Raw genomic sequence first — 21,824 nt, 5'->3', positions numbered from 1 at the left:
AAAGAAAAAAGAAAAAAGTAGTTTCTAAAGCAATTAATCTTCTGAGTCAGATAGTCTTGCTTAAGAGGCTGCACAGGATCACATGGTGCACTGTGATCCAGTCAGTGCAAAGAAGATACACAAAGTAGCAGCTGGCTGTAGGACTCTGCTTACAACAGCACTTATTATGGGAAGACAGGATTGAATAAATGAATGTAAAAGTGAAAAAAAACCCTGAAAATAATCTTTACTCTTGAGCTGAATGTTGAATCTTGTGAAAGAACTGGAAAGGTAAGCAGAGACCATCCAGATCATCTGATACTGAAGTAGCCATAAGGGTTGTCTTGGAATGTTGAGGAAAATAAATTCTACTCAGCCAACAAGCAGAATATGAAAACTACTCAAAAGTTCACTCTAGGGGGCGTGACCAAGATGCCAGGCTGCTAGCAGCACTGAACATTAGCTCTGCTTATAACATTTTTATTCTGACAGGAAATTTAATCTAATTTTTGGAAATACTAATCCAAAAGTATATCAGAGGATTTATGACTATAGGTCTTTAATTATTTTTCAAAAATTAGTACTAAAACATGTTTTTATAATTTTTTCCTGCCAAGAAGTTTTTCCTCAAGAAATCCAAGTATGAGTAACTCGAAAAACTCTCATCAGTACAGTGTGGTAAAGAAAGAGTTGCAAATATTAATAACTACTATTCAAGAACTATCTATATTTGGAAATCTGATTCTCCTCCATCATTTCAAAAAATTAAAATACTTTTCACTGAAGTCTGCAATCTAGAGCTATTGACTATCAAGTCAAGGACAAATAAAAACAAACAAAATAAGTTTGTGGAAAAATGTATTTGATTTGCTAGAAAAATATTAACTGTGGAAAACATATTTATTAAAATCTGATATACATGTGAGCATCATTGTAAATAGGTATTTTCCTTTGTTAGTTATAAATTGTTTAACTTTTGTATTGAATATACTTGAATATCTTTTGTATTTAGTTCTTTAAAGTACTGCGGTGGTGGTGCTGCGGTAGCGTTGTCGCCTCACAGTAAGACGTTGTCCTGTTCGATTCTCAGCTAGAGTGTCTTCTGTGTGGAGACATGTGTGAATGGGCGTGCCTTCGTTGACGGTTGTGCATCAGGGCCGGCAACTCAGCACGTAAAAATCTACTGCCAATCATTAGCAGACCGGAGTTCTGCTGTGGTGATCCCTAACCGGGAAAAGCCGAAAAACTCAACATTGAAAATTCAATAAAGTTGTTTTCAAACAAAAGAACTATCTATAAAAATGGACAAACTAGAGAATAAAATTGATACTATTAAACAAGACTGTAGTAAGCAGCTGGGCATTCTTAGTGAAATGGCTAAAAAGCATTCTGAACAAATTGCTTCTATCGAGGAATCTGTAACAGATATGGATGGCAGACTGATGGAATGTGAAAGTAAAATGAGTTTCTTTTGAAACAGAATACAAAACTAAAAGAAAAGCTGGAAGACCTAGAAAGTAGGTCACAGAGAAACAACAGGAGAATCTATGGAGTACCAGAAAAGGAATAAAATGATATGATACACTTTCTTAATAACTGGCTTCCAACAGCAATAAATTTTCCTGAAGCCCTTTCCTTCAGTAGAGAGAGGGCTCACCAGTCTCTAGCGAAACCTGCTTCAACAATAGTTTCTCCTAATCCCAGAGCCATCATTGTTAGATTTTTGTCCTCCCAAGATAAGGATTTGGTTCCGAAGTATGCGTGAAATAGTTCTCCCACCAAGATAAAGGACAAACTCGTTCGTTTTGATGACTGTACTTATTCTGTCATATCTAGTAGGAAAGAATGTGTTCCCTTTGATAAAATCTCTTAAAAAAGTTAACATCAAAGCACAAATTCTCTTTCCCTCCAGGATAAAAATATTTTTACCAGAAGGTGAGAAGATCTTTAGCTTTTTGTCAGAAGCTATGGACTTTATTCACAAGAAAAGTATACTAACTGATATAGAGGACATGGAATGGTCTACACAGTCTGAAAAGACATGCAACTAAGAACACTTGGACTGTCAAAGAAAGTGCAAATAAAAAATTAAAAGACAAATAAGATTGTTATCAAATAATGCTAAATACTTTCTTGCAGAACACTTTACTTAATGTTTTATTGGAATATATACACAACGCAAAGTTAAAGTGTCTTTATTTTACATAATATTTTATTGGAATACATATACAAAGCAAAGGTCTTTATTTTGCATAGGCATAGGCATATATCTATGCATGTATGCATGTGTGTATGTGTATATATATATATATATATATATATATATATATATATATATATATATATATATATATATATATATATATATATATATATATATATATGTGTGTGTGTGTGTATATATATATATATATATATATATATATATATATATATATATATATGTGTGTGTGTGTGTGTGTGTGTGTTTGTATGTACATGTGTCTATATATATATATATATTTTTTTTTTTCCATACCATATGTTTACTATAACCGGGGTGCAATTAACTTCATTATATATTCATTTGGGATACAAAAGTCATGCTATCTTACTATTAATTCATGATTTTCCAAAGTAAAGCATTGAAGTGTGTTAGTGGTGGGGTAACACTTTAGAGTTTACTGCTTAGTCTATTATGATTACACTGTATGGAATCCCCACAACAAAAGTGCCCTTAGGAGATCGTTTAGTTAAGATAGTTTTTTTCCTCTTGACATTTTTGAAAGATGTTCATATCATGATTAATATATATGTCTTTACTTAAAATCTGCATCTCTTAGTGTAATATATCAACAGTCAGTGTTTTACATTAACTAACTAAATGCTCTAATTTTAATTCTTAACCTAATAGGGATGTAAATTATTGATTTATGGGAAAAATCTTACTTTCCCAACATTTTTAGGGCCGTTCATGTTTTTCTTTTTACCATGGAGGCTGCTCATGTACTTTTTATGCTTCTTTAGAATGGAGAAAAAGCAATTGTTTGAAATTCCTGCCAAAAATGCCTTTTCTAAGCCTCTGTGACTGTTTCTTCACATGCTTGAGCATCTACAGGGCACTAGCAGCAAGCTAGAGTAGCTGGAAGCAAGAATACAGTGAGCGATGACATCACACGACCATTGAACTCATGCATGACTTAGAAACCAGGAAGTAAAGCTGAAAACTAAACTAGAAAGAAAAAGTAACTGTTTTTTTTGGTTTTTTTCCCTCTTTTATGCATCAAAAGGTATGGAATCACTTTAAATATGTATTTTTAAGAAGCTAGGACTTTAATGGAGCGATTATTTTACTAGTCTAGTGAGGAAAATTGCATTTTAATGATACTGTATGTCTGTTGCTTTGAAACACTGAAGTCTGACAGGATATCATTTTTTGCTTTGATAGCATGCCCTAAATGATAATATATTAATATTTGACTACTTAAATACCAATTTCTTTAATATTGTGAATGCAAAGTTTTCTTTTCCTTCTGCTGCTTTCATACTTAGGCAACTTTAATCTATATTAGATATTCTCATTGATGCAGATTTAAAACAATATAATCAGACTCAGTTGCAATTCTAGCTATGATACTATGATTCAGATCTTTGTATGACCACATACACTGTAGGAATGGATTGTTAAAATGCTCTAGGTCACTATATTCTTTTCAGTTAGTATTACTAGACCAACATATGCCCCTCCTTTTTTTCTTCCTCCCTTTCTTCTTTCCATTCATGACTACAGTCTACTTGAACATATAAAGGTATGAAAAGAGAAGGAGAAATAAGTAAACTGGTATAACTACTGTATTGCTATAGTTATAAACACAAGAGACTGTAATACAAGTATAACATATATAGGTATTAGAAGTTTATGCCAATAAAGCAACTAGGTTAACTAGTGAAACTGACTTCTTATTTTCCAATATTTAGTAGTGGTTTACACAATATTTCATACAAATCCACTGTGATTGCCTGATAGAGTTTTTATGTTCATATTTGTTTGAGTTACCTTAGAAATGCTTTACTGTTTGCATATACTACATTTAGAGCAGAAACTATTTATATATGTTTTTGGTGTGTGAGATGGTGTTAAAGGGTGGTTTACTTAATTTATTAACTAAACCTGGAACTTTAGGTTCCATGTATGTATGTTTTCTTAGTTATTGGTTTCAGAATTTGTTTCTAAAGATTTTTGACTCATCCATGATACATAACTTCATGAATTACTTCGTCATTATACTTGGAAGGTATTATTGATCCTCTAAATATAACGTTAACTAATGATATATAAATGCTTATCATTAAATATTAATGGCTTAAATAACAATGTCAAAAGAGCTGGTTTAATTAAATTCATTAAAATGAACAGCACTCAGATAATCTTCTTGCAGGAAACCTACTTGCTGGAGAAGGATTTGCAAATATTATCATATAATGGTTTTACAGTTCTCATGGATTCCTGCTTTAGAACCAAAAGGGGAGGTACTTGTATACTATGGAATAATACTTATACACTACCTAAAATTTTAAACACCTTTTCAGATAAAGATGGAATGTTAAGCTTAGTAGTCATCATCTTCTTTCGTCTGTTCCCGTTAGGGGTCGCCACAACTGATCATCTGTTTCCATTTCTTCCTGTCCTCTGCATCATGCTCTTTCACACCAACTGCCTGCATGTCCTCTCTCACCACATCCACAAACCTCATCTTAGGCCTTACTCTTTTCCTCTTACCTGGCAGCTCCATCCTTAGCATCCTTTTCCCAATATACCCAGCATCCCTCCTCAGCACATGTCCAAACCAACGCAATCTCGCCTCTCTTGCTTTTTCTCCAAACTGTCCAACCTGAGCTGACCCTCTAATATACTGATTCCTAATCCTGTCCATCCTAGTCACACCCAGTGCAACTCTTAACATCTTTAACTCTGCCACATCTAGCTCTGACTCTTGCCTTTTCGACAATGCTACCGTCTCCAACCCATATAACATAGCTGGTCTCACTACCCTCTTGTAGACCTTCCCTTTCACTCTTATTGGTACCTGTCTGTCACAAATCACTCCTGACACTCTTCTCCACCCATTCCACCCTGCCTGTACTCTCTTCTTCACCTCTCTTCTGCACTCACCATTACTCTGAACTGTTGATCCCAAGTACTTAAACTCATCCACCTTTACCAACTCTACTCCCTGCATCCTCACCATTCCTCTACCCTCCCTCTCATTTACACACATATATTCTGTTTTAGCCCTGCTGACCTTCATTCCTCTCCTCTCTAAAGCATATCTCCACCTCTCCAGGGTCTTCTCAACCTGGTCCCTACTCTCACTACATATCACAATGTCATCTGCAAACATCATAGTCCACGGGGCCTCCTGTCTAATCTCATCTGTCAACCTGTCCATCACCACCGTAAATAAGAAAGGGCTCAGAGCTGATCCTTGATGTAATCCCACCTCTACCTTAAATGTATCTGTCACTCCCACCACAGTCCTCACCAATGTCACACTACCCTTGTACATATCCTGTACCACTCTTACATACTTCTCTGCCACTCCCGACTTCCTCATACAATACCGCAACTCCTCTCTAGGCACCCTGTTATATGCTTTCTCTAAGTCCACAAAGACACAATGCAACTCCTTCTGATGTTCTCTGTATTTCTCCAACAACAATTTCAGAGCAAATATTGCATCTGTCATGCTCTTTCCTGGCATGAAACCATACTTCTGATCACTAATCATCACCTCCCTTCTTAACCTAGCTTCCACTACTCTTTCCCATAACTTCAAGCTGTGACTGATCAATTTTATCCCGCTGCAATTACTGCAGCTCTGCACATCACCCTTATTCTTAAAGATAGGTACCAAAACACTTTTTCCTCCACTCCTCAGGCATCCTCTGACTTTTCAAAATTTCATTAAACAATCTGGTTAAAAATTCCACTGCCATTTCTCCTAAGCACCTCCATGCTTCCACTGGTATGTCATCTGGGTCAACAGCCTTTCCATTCTTCATCCTCTTCATAGCTGTCTTTACTTCCTCCTTGCTAATCTGCTTCACTTCCTGATTCACTATCGCCACATCATCCAACCTTCTCTCTCTCTCATTCTCTTCATTCATCAGCCCTTCAAAGTACTCTTCCATCTACTCAACACACTCTCCTCACTTGTGAGTACGTTTCCCTCACTGTCCTTTATCAACCTTACTTGCTGCACATCTTTCCCAGCTCTGTCCCTCTGTCTAGCCAATCAGTACAGGTCCTTTTCTCCCTCTTTAGTGTCCAATCTCTCATACAACTCTCTATATGCCTTATCCTTAGCCTTCGCCACCTCTCTCTTTGCCATGCGCCTCATCTCCTTATACTCATGTCTACTTTCCTCATCTCTTTGACAATCCCAATTCTTCACCAGCCTCTTCCTCTGTACACTCTCCTGTACTTCCTCATTCCACCACCATGTCTCCTTGTCCTCCTTCCTCTGTCCATATGTCACACCAAGCACCTTCCTAGCAGTCTCCCTTACTAGCTCTGCTGTAGTTACCCAGCTATTCGGTAACTCTTCATTGCCTCCCAGTGCCTGTCTTAACTCTTCCCTGAACTCCACCTCACAATCACCCTTTTTTAACTTCCACCATTTAATCCTTGACACTGCTTTCACACTCCTCCTCCGCATCTTGATCACCAACATCATCCTGCAGACCACCATTCTATGCTGCTTAACTAGACTTTCCCCAGTCATCACTTTACAGTCTCCACTCTCCTTCAGACTGGCCCTCCTACATATGTGTGCATATTCCTCCACTCTTGTACGTCACCTTATGCTCCTCCCTCTTCTTAAAATACATATTCACCACAGCCATGTCCATCCTTTTCGCAAAATCCACAATCATCTGACCTGCATTCCTCTCCTTAACACCATACCTACCCATCACTTCCTCATCCCCTCTGTTTACTTCACCAACATGCCCATTGAAGTCCACTCCAATCACTAGTCTCTCACCCTTGGGTACACTCACCACCACTTCATCCAACTCACTGCAAAATTTTTCTTTCTCATCCATCGCACACCCAACTTGTGGAGCATATGCACTAACAACATTCATCATTACACCATAAATTTCAAACTTCATAAACATCACTCTATCAGACACTCTCTTCACCTCCAAAACACTCTTGGCATACTGTTCCATTAGGATAACCCCTACCCCATTTCTTCTGCCATCCACACCATGATAGAACAATTTGAACCTGCCTCCCATACACTTGGCCTTACTTCCCTTCCATCTGGTCTCTTGCACACACAATATATCAACCTTCCTTCTCTCCATCATATCAGCTAGCTCTCTCCCTATACCAGTCATACTGCCAACATTCAAAGTTCCTATCCTCAGTACTACACTCCTTACCTTCCTCCTCTCTTTCTGCCTTCGGGCAGCTCTTCCCCCTCCTCTTCTTTTTCGGCCAACAGTAGCCCAATTTCTGCCAGCACCCTGTTGGCTAACAGTACTGGTGGCGGTCATTGTTAACCCAGGCCTCGACCGATCCGGTATGTAATTATGAAAACTTCTCCGGATCAGTAATTTTTGGCAGAGGTTTTATGCCGGATGCCCTTCCTGATGCAACCCTCCCCATTTATCCATGCTTGGGACCGGCACAAAGAAATGCACTGGCTTGTGCATCCCCAGTGGCTAAGCTTAGTAGTACTAGAAGTTAATAAGAAATGCTTCACACTGGTAAACTCATATTGGATTCCTGGTCTAGGAACTAAATATGTGATGAAATACTTGGATCTCATTACTTTGCATGCAAAGGGAGAAATTATTCTGGTGGGAGATTTCAATTGCTTGTTATCAGATGAAGACACCTCTAAAAATAGTAAGGTTAAACTAATGACACAAGCTAAAAAGATAAACAGTTTTATAGCCTCAAGGAATTTTAGAGACATACATAATTTAAGAGTTCAAAATTCACTTCAGTGCACTAATTATTCTTTCCGATTCAGCATACAAACTAATATTGAAAAGATTTTTTGTGTCTAACACTCTTTACTCTAAAATAAGTGATGTTGCAATACAGTCATGTCCACTCTCTGATCACAATGCCTTTTTATTCAGCTTGACTGTGAAAAAAGATGATATGATAATTTTTCAAAGGTTCCCAGCCTATGTTACTAAGTTAAAAGATTTTAAGGAGTGGTTATTAAAAGAAATAAATGCATTTATGGAAAACAACAATAATGGTGAAGTAACAGATATCATACTCTGGGATGCATTAAAAGTTCATATCTTTAATGGAGTTAAAGTTTGGTATTTTCAAAGGAGAAACAAATGGGACAAGGAATTTTCTGATTTACAAGCCAAAATAGATAAGTTGAAACTAAATTTAAAATCAAATCATAAAGTAGTACTTACTGAAATTTCTAAGCTAAACCACAAATATTTAGAAATATTGAATCATAAGGTTGCTATAAGCTTAGAAAAGATTAAACTACAATCCTATTCAGTAAATCCCAGACATTTACATAAACTAATTATCAGATCCAAACAAATTTGTAAACAAAGTCACATTAATGAAATTAAATACAAGAATAACAGCACAGTAAAAAGAACAACTGATGTAGGAGGTATATTAGAAGCCTTTAGAAATCATTATCGGTCAGTCAATGACATGCAATAACCACTAGATTCAGACGATGTAATAGATACATTTCTACAAGAAAGTATCAAGACTAAACTATCAAAACAACAAAATAGTACCCTAAATAAACAAATAGACTTAGCATAAGTGAAAGAACAAGTTAAAAATCTGAAGGATAATAAAGCCCTAGGGTTAGATGGGATAATCCCAGAAATATATAAAATTCTTCCAGCGCACACAATAAAGTTATTATTAAACACATTCTCCATGGTTAAACAAGACTTAATTTTCCCTACCTCGTGGAAGTACTCAATAATTTCCCCCATTCTGAAACAAGGTAAGGACCCCCGACTATGTGCATCCTATAAACCCATATCATTGTTAAATATCGATTATAAAATGTTCATGTCTATCCTGGCCAAAAGACTAAAGAATATATTACCCAGTCTAATACACTTTGATCAAACTGATTTTATCTTACATAGAAAAGTGCACGGCAATATTATTAAGCTACTATCTCTAATAGACATTGCAAACAAAACCAAGAAACAATTAACTATTATTAGTCTGGATATTGATAAGGTGTTCGATTCCCTTAGTTGGTCATACTTGCAAAAAATCTTTAAAGAATTTAATTTTACTCAGATTTCACTAAACTGATCTTAAATATTTATAGTGATTCTAAAGCATTGGTTAAGATTGGTTCATGTTTATCATCCCCAGTAAAAATTCATGAGGGAACCAGACAAGGTTGGTCTCTGTCCCCATTATTTTTCGCTTTATTAGTGGTACCTTTTGCTTCATTTATTAGAAATAACCCCAATATCAAAGGATTTCAAGTTAATGAGGGATACTGTCCAAAAGTTCAGCTTTTTGCTGAAGATATTCTACTAACATCCAATGACAAAAAAGGCTCTTTACAATATATCATGAATGCCATAACTCTATCTGGAAAACTCTCAGGACTCAATTTTAATCAAAAGAAAACCAAAACACTTTTAATCAATAAGAAAATAAATAGCAATTTGCAAAAATGCAATTCATTCAACTGGGAAAATGATAGGATAGATTATCTAGGAATAAGTATTAAGAATAAGTGGAATGAGACTATTAAATTTAACTTCACTAAACTGGTAGCTATAATCAGTGACTTGACTAAAAAGTGGAACAAAATATTTTTCACCATGGAAGACAGACTTACATTAATAAAAATGATTATTTTGCCCAAGATTTTATTTTACATACAATCATTGATTTTACCTCCTCCTAAGAAATTCTTTAAACAAATAGATTCCCTATTACTAACTTTTCTATGGTTCCCAAAGAAACCAGGAATAGCCTATAAATGCCATGTTAGTGCCTGGGACAGTAATGGGATTGCCTTTCCCAACATAGAATTGTATTCCAAATCTGTTATTATTAACATAATACTACACTGGATTTCATCCATATATACCTCTAGCTGGAAACAACTACATGAAATACATATAACTTCATCTGAGAACTCAGAAACCCAGTTTAAGGAAACCTTTGGAATTAACAAAATATTTTGGATACTCCATGAATATTGCTTATATAATAAGAAATTTAGCCACTTCTCACATGGTGCAAACCAAATATTTTATATTTTCAAAAATATAATCAACAACATTTATAGTTTAAAGAACACCTTTTTCATTAGATTTCCCATAGCTTAAACACCAGATTACCTAGATACCTTTAATATCAATAAGATGCAGAATCTTAAAGAGAATAATCTAAAGTTTTGGCACCAGTTTATAAACAATAAGAACATCCAACTAATTAACTTTCTCTTAGCCAGATATAATGTCTGTCAAGATAATTGGCTCTGTATTCAGTCTTTAAGACAGTTTGTTGAAAATAAAGTGAGAGTGTCAATAAATCTGGAAACTGATATTATACCAAGATTGATACAACTATTCATATGGTGTAGTTCGATGAACATTGAACATAAATTAAGCATATCACCTGTGTATAAAATCCTATGAGAAGACTTGATTACTTTTAACCAAGCTTTTTGGAATTACTCCATAAAGATTAATGATGAACCTTTATCTAATGATAATAAGAAACAGTTATTAAATTCAATAAAAACACTTAATCATCTTTATATTGGAGACTATATACCTAGAGATTTATTCACAGAAGCTTAAACTCCACACATATTTGACCTTATAACTAAGAATAATGAAAGCAAATGCTGGAGGTACGTTGATATTCTTGAAGCCAACTGAGTTCATATGTTCATCGAATGTAGAACTCTGACACAATACTGGAGTGATTTTAAACATTTTGCAAAAGCCCTGTGGTCTAATAACTGTCAAATTACTAGCTCTTTGATATTATTCAATGTCCCTACCCCAAGTGTAATTCCTAGACATCAGTAATCTGTTCTTTGGTTAATTCTAGCTATAGCTCAAAAAATAATTACATTGAACTGGAAAAATAAGCAAGATCTTATGTTTACTGAGTTTATTTCAATAGCAAAATCTATATGTAAAAAAGAAATGCAAACTATTTATCAGAAATCATCAAATGTAACACACAAAAGACTAGCTTGCCAAAAATTGGAGAGATTGTTAGATAAATATTGATTACCTTTCTTGGATAAAAAATGTTTATATATAGTGTAAATAGTTATTATGTTGTATATTGTTTATTTTTAATACTTTATGTCTATGTTTATTAACAAAAAGTTATAAAAATATTTTTGGAAAAAAAAGTTCACTCTGCTCCCAGAGTGTGTCAGAATCAGATCTTCCCTCATGCCCCCCCTCCACATGCACACATCTAAATACTGTGCAGTACAACATAATACTAATATTTTCATTTATGACCTTTGCGTCATATTTCTTTTTTCTCATTTATTAAAACATAATACAATTAAACAATCTAGCACTCCATCTTCAAAGCATGCCAACATCTAACAAAGACATACAAAAGTTATAGGTCATTTACCATAACAACAGATCTGTAAGATGATGGACCATTTATGGTGACCCTCAGGACTTATTTATACTTTGTATAACTTTCAGTTTGCCTAATGAGAACTATTTTTATACAAACCTCATTCAGCTTTCTCCTAAATCTAATGAATACAACTTATGACTAATCTGATGGTGTTGCCAAAGAAATTCAGACTTTTCAATATGTCCAGCTGTCCTGTTGATATTAAATTGTGTACTTATGTGGAATTCAGCAATTTACAGCATTTTGTCATTTTTTCTAAAAACAGCTGCATTAGTCACCATTATCTATGCATTCAAAGAATAAGAAAGCAAACAAGTGCAATAGAGTCACATGAAATACAAACACACACAAAAGCTCAAAAACTGTTACCTAAAACAAAGCTTCAGTTCAGCTTCTCCTCCAATCCAAAGCAACCAACTGAATGGAAGAGTGTAAGAAATTCTTTGTACTCACTACTCCAACCCACCATATGCTTCTTGATGTTCACCATGTACCTTGCAAGAATCCACAAATTAATTCTAATCTGCACAGAACGTATCTTCTTTTGTACCTTGCAAGAATCCTCAAATTAATTCTGCACAGAATGCATCCTTCTGTCGTTTAACAAAGTACTTCACCTATTTTGGAAGTCAGACTACCTCTTTAAGAAACTGCAAATGAATGTTATGCTTCTACTTAGTTAGAAAGTTACAAAAATAACAAGTTCTGCATTAGCATGAACCTTCCTAAGTGCATGAAGTCTGACACTCAAATATCAGTCATCATTTTATTACTTCATTCCTCATAGTAACCAGGCATAAACTTTCACATAACAGCATTCCTCCATCTCAAGAAGTTACTGAGTAGCAGCTGAAGCTTAACTGAACTCAGGTAAAACTTTATAAACAACAAATTGTAGATGAACTACCTTGGCAATCAGTACCTGCCCACTCAAAGTCATACATCACCAAGTGATTTGGAGTGGGGGTGTGAGAGGCGGAATCCAGCACCAACAGCACTGCTCTCATTTACAAAAGTTTATGGTACAGTAAGTAGCAGCACACCCTTATAGCTTTGTTTGGCTAATAAACAACTGCTTGACAATATTAACAGACCGGTACTAAATACAGAACTCAGCAGCGTACTACTAAGCTGGTTAACACACAGACCTGTCAATCACTTCCATGTTGAAGAGTTCTTTCATACCAAGGAAATGATGTTAGCCTTGCTCTCCTGTGAGGAAATTACTTACACACAGACCTGTCAATCAGTTCCGTATTGAGGAGTTCTTTCATACCAAGGAAATGATGTTAGCCTCACTCTCCTGTGAGGAAGTTACTTACGTGCTGAAATAAACACAAGTAAATCCACAAAAGTAAGATAAAAGAAAGGCAGCCTGCGCTCCTTCTAAGGAACTTAACATATACTGAAACTGAGACAATTTCTCCACATTCTGGGCACCATATTTTAAAGTTAATCAAACATTTTCCCTGGTTTGGGGTGTGCAAACACAAGAAAAAGAATATCAAACTGCAGTAAGGTTTGATATTGGGCCGGATTCACGATGGCTTGCACGGAGTCTAAGAGTAGAGTAAGACTCCATGCAGCCATCATGTCCGACGAACGATCCAGGAACAGCCTGTAGGGGAGTGTAAGAGAGTTCCTAAAACGGCTCTTACACGGACAGGGCTGGGACATGCAAATCAGGTGAAATACATGCAAATGAGGTAGATTTGCGATTCAGGAAACCCGATCCTGTCCGAGTAAGAGCAGTGTTATTTGCAGAAATGTACTCAGTTGACAACTGAGAACCATTCTGCAAATAGCAAAACGGAGGCGTGACAGCTCCAAATAAAGGTTGCATCCAGTGCAGGAAGCATGCCAATGGCCAAATATACGGCCATTGGAAATGTCCCCTGATGCAAAATTAAAATAAAAATATTTTTTTTTGCAGATTTCCGATGTTTAAGCGTAGTGCAGCACCGCGCAAATGGGCTGCACTCTAAAAAACAGAATACTACAAATTAAAACCCACAAAAGTGGATTTTATTGAAAGTGGTAATGCACAATGCAAGGGAATGGCAGGCTGAAGACAACATGGCCACTGAGTAGAGATTGCTAAGGGGGGGAGCTCAGTCTAAGACATGTAACCAAGCATTAGTAGGCAATCCTATGTAAATGAGTGTTAGGATAGTGAATCACTATTTTACATAGCAAATGAGCACAGTCAGTGGAGTGTAGGAGTAGGATATGGGGAGTAACAGAGTAGAAGATAGGTGACATCATGAAGGGGGTATGTATGAAAGAAGTGAAGCTCATTGGAGCAGAGTGGCATGTGTCCGCTGCCATTTAGACATCATGAAAAGAGGTGTGTCAACAGGTAGGCTAGGGAAAGCTAAGAAATGGAAGGTGTATACAATGGATAACACCAAAGTTTCTTGCTGAGCATGCATGCACGTGTGTGCTCGCCTGTAAACCCAAGTAAGACAGAGTGCGCCCGCGTAAGCATGAGTGCACATGTTTAAGCAGGAGTAAGCATGTATAAGGCTGTTTAAAGAGTTGTAAGCATGTTTGCGCTGGTGCGTGCACGTTTTAACCCGAATAAGCAAGTTTTAGTCCATGTAAGCATGTGTGCACGTGTGTGAGCTGATGTGAGCGTGTTTGCACTTGTGTGGGTGGCGCTGCCCCCCGAGGAAACAGAAAGGAAAAAGGAAGCACAACAAATAGTAGGAAGCTACCAGGGAGTACTAGCAGAGCTAGCAGGTGAAAAGAATCAGAATCAGGCAATTACACAGGCAGTACACTAGCCCAGCCCAGCCTAGCACTTAAAACTCTGCAAACAACAGTCCATTATGTTTCTCACAGGAGACACTGCAGTAAGCTAATAGAAGTGAAAACTAAAAAAGCTTTACTGAGACAAAGAAATGTTAGGGGCTGCCATTGCTGTTATAAGGTGACATATGCAACATGCTGAGGGTGGTGACAATGGAAATGCTGCTGGTCAACCCACAGTGAGGAGATGGAGAAGAGTGTACAGGCCCAGGGTAACCTACCAGTGGCTACATGAGCTGGAGATAGTGGAGCGCTATAGAGTGGACAGAGACCTCCTGCAGCAAATTGTTGAGCTGTGCAGGCCACGCCTCACACACAGAACCAACAGAGGGGAACCCATCCCAGTGGAAACCAAGGTATGTGTTGGCCTAAGAATATTAGCAACAGGTACCTTCCAGAGACCAACTGGTGATATGATGGGGATATCACAGGCATCAGCATCCAGGCTACTACACCAGTTCCTGGATGCCATGTCAGCACATGTTGGTGATCATGTATATTTCCCCAATTCCTGTGAGGTATTGGCCAGCAATAGGCATCTCTTCCAGCAAATAGCGGAATACCCTGAGGTAGTGGGTGCAATAGACTGCACGCACATACGCATCAAAGCACCAGCCAGTGAGCAGGGTAGGGTCTACTTCAACCGCAAGGGCTTCCTCTCCATCAACTGCCAGGTCGTGTGTGATGCCCAGGGCATAATACTGAATGTGTGTGCAGGCTGCCCTGGAAGCTACCATGATTCCCATATCTGGCATCTGACACAGCTGTACCAGACATTTGCCAATGGGGACATCCCACATGGTAATCTAGTGGGGGATACTGGCTATGCACTGGAGCCGTGGCTGATGACACCCATCAGAAATGCACACACACCTGAACAGGAACACCATAATGAGGCACACGCACAAACACGTAATGTAATAGAGCGTGTGTTTGGGTTGCTCAAGTCATGGTTCCAGTGCCTGGACACATCTGGTGGAGCCTTGCAGAACTCACTAACTACATGTACCCAAATTGTTATGGTATGTGCTATGCTACATAATATGATCCTGCGAAAACAGCTGCAGCAGGGCCAGCATAGGCCTGGGCCAAACAGCCCCCCACCATTGCCAAGGCCATTACAGGCAGAGCATGACTCGGAGGAGGAACAACCTGAGCTTGCCCCAGTAGGCAGAAGGTGGCATGCCCAGTATGCTTTGGCCTTGACAAAGAGACAACGCATAGCACATACACTGGCTCAGTAGGAACTCTGGGAATGATACCCCTCTCTGTCTCGCATATAAAGTAAAAGGGATGCCTAAGTTGACACTACCTGCTTCCAAACATGAGCAGGGAGTGTAGTATGTGCATCCGACATAGGCAGCCCTGCAGCACCACCTAAGGCATGAATGCCATGTGTTAACAATATAAAGCAGTGCTAAACAGCAATTACCACCATGTAGTATATGCAAACAAAATTGCACACACCAACTAGCACAACTGTGGTCAATGTTCAGTAATATTGGGCAATGTCCAGCAATGTTGGTGAATATTGAGCAATGTCGGACAAGCCTGGTCTAAGTAGGGCACAGCTGAACAAAATTCAACATGCTCATATTTGCTTAACAGGCCTTTAAGCAGTCTGGTCTACTCAGTATGAAAATATAAAGCAGTGATGGGCCTTGAACCCAGGATACTGTACACTATAGCAAAAGTACAGAACCACTAAACTATGACAGTATTGAAGTGGCCCACCTGTATGACAGAATGTTGATAAGTCTATGCAAAGCATTCCATGGAAACCATGCAGGCACAGCATAATCCTTGCTGAGTTATGACACAAAGGTGAGTCCTGCAGTGAGAACAGAACCTAACTTCCAACACACACAGTATAAATGTTAATATCGGTCATGTTCGCACACATCAGCAAACGTAGTGGACCTCAGATAGCAACATACTGATAAGTCACACTGGGCACGATCACACACTTGAATAAATGAGACAAATGTCAGGCAACAAAACATGTAATGTCAGAACTGGGCATGCTCACACACTTAGGCCATGTCTGAATACAGCAGTGGGCCATGCATATCTGGCAGTTGCATGTGTTAACCCAGGAACCTGTCACTATACAGCAATCCGCCCTGTGCACACAGTTATATGACAACATACACATCTATACTATAGTGGAACCCTGTCATAATCAAATATGTTCTGCAGATACTGAAGTTCTTCATGGAAACTGGTAAAGCAAAGATGATAAAGACCTGCAAACAGTATCAGCAATAAACATTGTGTATCTTGAACATTGACATAGGTTCAGAGGTCGATACTAGTCTATCTGCCCTAGGGCATGTACAAGCCTAGTCAGAGTGTGTTTGGCATTCACAACCCTATCAGATTACTACACTGTGTGTGTGTGTGAATAGTAGGTCACACAAGATAGCCCATGTACATTTATGCTAGTGTGCCTCTGTCTAGCAGGGACACAGAAGATATCCCAGGGGTAAATATACAATCACCCATACAGTCGTCAAGATGTCTCCAGTAGGTGGTCAGTGGGTGGCTCTGCCTATGTGAAACTGGGATTACATTCTGTAGTGAGTGGAGCCTCTGGGATAAGAATCTGTTCCTCCACAATGTCCTATTAACATCTGTGCTGAGGTATACGTCCCTGCAGTGTGTAGCTCCAAGGGAGTTGGATATCCTGAGGTGGAGCATGTACAGTAATTCTGGTTTGGGTATAGCTGTAAACAACAGGCACACATCATATCTGAGTAGGTGGTAAGCGACTGAGTAGAGCTGGACTTACTGCATCTGAACTATGCAGGGCATCTGTGTGAGTCCCTAGATCTGCTTGGTGAGGACCGTCCGTGGCCAGTATAGTTGCTGCAGGTGTCAGGTAACGTACACCCCAAATGTGGCATTGTAACCAAGCATGGGTGTGATGAGTATAGGAGCACAATGACCTCACTCGATCTAGATGTGAAACCATATGGGATAAGGTGGCACACATAGAAGGTGTGTCCAACCACTTTGGCAACGTGAATGTTAAAGGCAACAGTACGAACAAGTGATGTCCCCAAACCCCTAACAACTCCTACCATATGTAATGGAGTACTACTTATGTGGTAATGTGTGGACATGTTGTTACTCTCAAATGGGATGACTATGCAACTAATGGCATTTAGCTGTAGGCCATGGCTCAGACACCAGTCATCCATCTCTGTGAGACCCTGATTGAGTATGCATGTGGCAGCTGGAGAGTTGATCATGGCACCCAGTTTGCAGTCAAGTGCAAACATGTTCAGCCATTTTCCCCCTGTGATAGCCTGTACATAAGACAACTATATACTGAAGAAGAGAGATCCCAGGACCAAGCTGTGTGGGATGCCATGTGTATAGTCAGACATGGCACCTGCAATCCTGACCATGTGGGTGCTATCCCTGATTTAGGTATCAATCCATTGTGTGAGATATGTGTCCAAATTAACGCTGGTGAGCGTATGCATAATGGCCCAGTGGGTTATTGTGTTGAATGGTTTTGCAAGGTTCAGGTAGGCTGTGTGGATAGCCATCCCTATGTCGATGGACCTATTAGCCATTTAAAGAATACCTACAGGTTCAAGAGGCAAGATCTGCTCACAACAATGCTGAAATGAGTAGGACACAGTGTCTGTAGGTTATTGATGTCTTTGTGTAGGAGTCCTATGACAATATGCTGCATAGCTTTGCAGAACAGGCTACATAGGCTTATAGGGCAATATTGTCTATGGTCCGTTGTGGCACCAAGTCTGTGGAGTGGGACCACAGTCACAGTATGCCATTCCTTGGGTACATATCCTGTGGTAACTCCGATATTGAACAGTGATGTAATGTGAGGGTTGCGTTTGTCATGATGCTCGTGTATGATGCAGGCTGGGACACCATCTGGTCACATTGATACTGTGATGTACGCTGTGGGGAGGGCAGCACTCACCTGTTACTGCATGATGTCAGGGAGGTTATACTCTGTTGGGATGGATAGTTGCTCCTTAGGGGGGATGGGTGGGAGACATCTGCACTTAACCTGTTTGCTAGGATATAGGCAATGCCAGTGGGTTCAGGGTAGGTTTAGTCAGTATGCAGTAACTCACTGCATATCAGTGAGTGTCCACCCAGGTTCCTGACATAACTGAAGAAGGCCGCGTGATAGTCCTATGTGTCAGGTGCAATTGTCTTGTAGAAGCGGCCCTTAGAAAAGTCCATGATTGATTGTAGCTGTCTGCTAGTACAGATCACAGATGCCTTCCCAGTCTGGGATTGTGCTCTATCATGTAGTAGCGTCCTCCTGATGTTGTACAGCTTATTAATGGCTGGGGTCTACCAGACAGGTCCCCTGCCATTGTAGTAGTAGGTCTTGTTGTTATTTGGGATAGCACAATCCATGCAGTCCACTAGGTGTCATTAGAATGTGTATGTAAAGGATGCAGCAGTGTGAGCCATATATGCCACTGTCTCAGGATCTCTGAAGGATACCACCTTGCTTCGGTGAAGTGAGATGTTGGCTCATGAGAAGTTCACCAAGATTACCCAGGATGGGTGTGTGGAGGGTATATGTATGTCCTGTGAGATACATGTATGTTCTGACCTTACCAATGAGAGGTATATCGCTGGTGTGGAACATAGAGTCCCCATGTTGGTGATGAGCAGGTCCAATATGTATTCTCCCTTGTGGCTGTGCTGACTGGTTGTGCCAAAGCATATGAGTCCACAAATTGTAGTGACTGTTGGGTGAGGTTGTTGGGGCTTGAGTAGTATCCCCAGTCAATATGTGTGTATATGAAGTCACACAATATAATGGTCTCTGTGGAGACCTTCATATTCTCCATAGTTCCCACAAAAGCCGAGTGTGGTTCCTGAGTTTTGGAGTGTGTTCTGTAGCAGGCAACAAACTGAAAGGCAGTATTGCACAATAGTAGTTGTATATGTATGGTCTGTGATGCTTTGTGCAGTGCTACTAAACTGGAGGTGTGTGTATCTGTGATGTATATGGATACTCCCCCTAGTTGTGTTGTCTGTTCCAAGTCTTGTTGTCAGACAGCATGGTATGAAACATAACCTGGTAGTGCTGGTGTGCATAAGCCTGATCCAGGTGTCTGTCAGTGCACAGATATTGCTCTCCTCCATACTGAGGAGAGTCCTGAGTGGCCACAATATGAGGTTAACACAACTGTTGTTGAGCAGCATTGCCCTTAGTTTCATTTAACCTGTAATGTCTATGGAGGTGGGTTTGTCTTCTGAGCCCTGCTTAAAAAAGGCACTCTGGTGGTAGCAAGAGCCTTAGCCAGCATACCAAAGTCCAAGGGTGACAGGTGCAAGCTGCCCATAGTGAAGCTACGTGGCATGTTGAGGATGTCACCATATGCTGACAGACACTGTATCCCCTATGAATGAAACAAATGTGTTAGCCAACTGTTAAATGTGATATGTGTGTCCATATACTGTGACATCATAATTGGTGGGTGTAAGATGCTAGACAAGGTCAGGGTCATACTGGCCTGGGCTACATGATCAGAGTGTACTTCCATGTATCATGTCATGTGGTCCAGGGAGTAACGTCTGAGGTTACACACACCAGCATGGACAATGATGGTGCCAGTCTTGTACTTGCTTTGGAGTGACCTGACTGCCTGTGTTATGCGGCAGATCATGGCACCCAACAGACAGCCCAAAGTGACTATTCCCTTGTCAGGGCTGGTGAGTGGTACATCAGTGTGTCTGAACATAAGTGTCACTTATTACAAGTGTATTAGGTGTGTTGTTTAGCCCGAAGGCAGTGACTGTGTGGCACACTGACATTGTGAACGTAGTGATATGTGGGTATTGTAGTGGGGTAGCAGCTGTGTGTGTGTCTGCTTTGGAGGTCTCTGCTGCTTAGGTAGAGTACATTTACAGCATCCGAGTATGTCAATGTGTGCTAATGTGGTTTGAGTGCTGTTGCTAGAGGATATGTGAGACTGATATGTGGTGTGTGTGGTTACCTTCACCACCTGATAGATTGTGCCAGTCATGGGATGAGAGAGTTCAGCTCCCTGTATGTCTATATAGGTGCATCTCACACATATATCTGAGTTTGTTGGGAGGAGGAAAGGGTTTTCTGTGTACATGAGGCAGATGTGACATTGTGTCAATATCACAGTATCCACCAGCTGGACTGAAGAGTACACACAAAACTGACCCCTGGACATGCCAGGATATTATCATGACATACTCTGTAGCCTGATCACAAAGGATCAGTAGGGTGTTAAGCCTGTAAAAGAGTATAACAGGAATTAGTGCTCATGTTCATTAGTGTTTTGTAAAGAGGAGCTGAGAAGGAGGCCAGACTGAATCATGACACCTCCTTCAGCTATGTCATAAATATTAATGTACACACATATATGTCCTGAGTCAGGGCCAACTGTACCTGAGTGTCAATGCCAACATCATGACAGACAATAGTCCACATCATCATACCAGGATATATCACATGTAAAATGGATGAGCAGCTACCCCCACTGCCAAAAGCATGGCAGCAGGTGGAATACATTGATTCCCAATATGTGTCATGCACAAACTACAGAACAAACAGATCATGCACCTGAACAGTCTGATGAGCCGCACCCCCTACACAGGATGTGGAACCGTTGAATGTGTCACAGCTACATATGGCACTCCCCACAAGTGTTGGTGCACAACACACCATGAGAAGTCATGTCCAGTACGCCTATGAGGTCTGATCTTCAAGGTCATGGAGTCCATCATGGTTGCAGTCATAAACAGAGCTATTGGAAGCTGACACACACACAACCCTACCAACTGTGGTATGTTCATGTGAGGATCATGGTTCCCAAATATGCTAGACTGTTTGCAAGGCAGCCACCCAGGGCATACATCAATGAACACATCTACACGTGTCACATAGACTTATAATAGCCCTTTATCAACATCCCAGACACATGTAGTATCCACAAAACCAAGAAGCGGAATGTCAATGTGTCCACAGATAGATCACGCAAGGTAAGGATACTGAGGTCATGTTCAAGCTGTTGATACCTGCTGACCCACATGGACCATTCCCGGAATGGCATAAAACAAAGTGTACACACATCACCATGTCCAGTCTGATGATGTCACCATCCTATAAATACAGCAGGAGAAGGAAAACCAGTCAGTAAAGCAAATAACGTGCCGTGTTAATGTGTCTCTTTCCAGTATCATAACATAGTTAGGTAGGGGTTTGAATCCTGCAAAGTGTGTGTGTGTGTGTGTGTGTGTGTGTGTGTGTGTGTGTGTGTGTGTGTGTGTGTGTGTTGGGGGTGTGTGTATGTGTGCAGTTTCCTTTGAGAGGTGTTGCCTTTTTGGAGACTGGGAAAACTCA

This window comes from Protopterus annectens, chromosome 3.part0 (genome assembly GCF_019279795.1).
Source record: "Protopterus annectens isolate FY-2018-M chromosome 3.part0, PAN1.0, whole genome shotgun sequence".
NCBI classification, from domain to species: domain Eukaryota; kingdom Metazoa; phylum Chordata; order Ceratodontiformes; family Protopteridae; genus Protopterus; species Protopterus annectens.
This window is presented reverse-complemented; position numbering follows the sequence as displayed.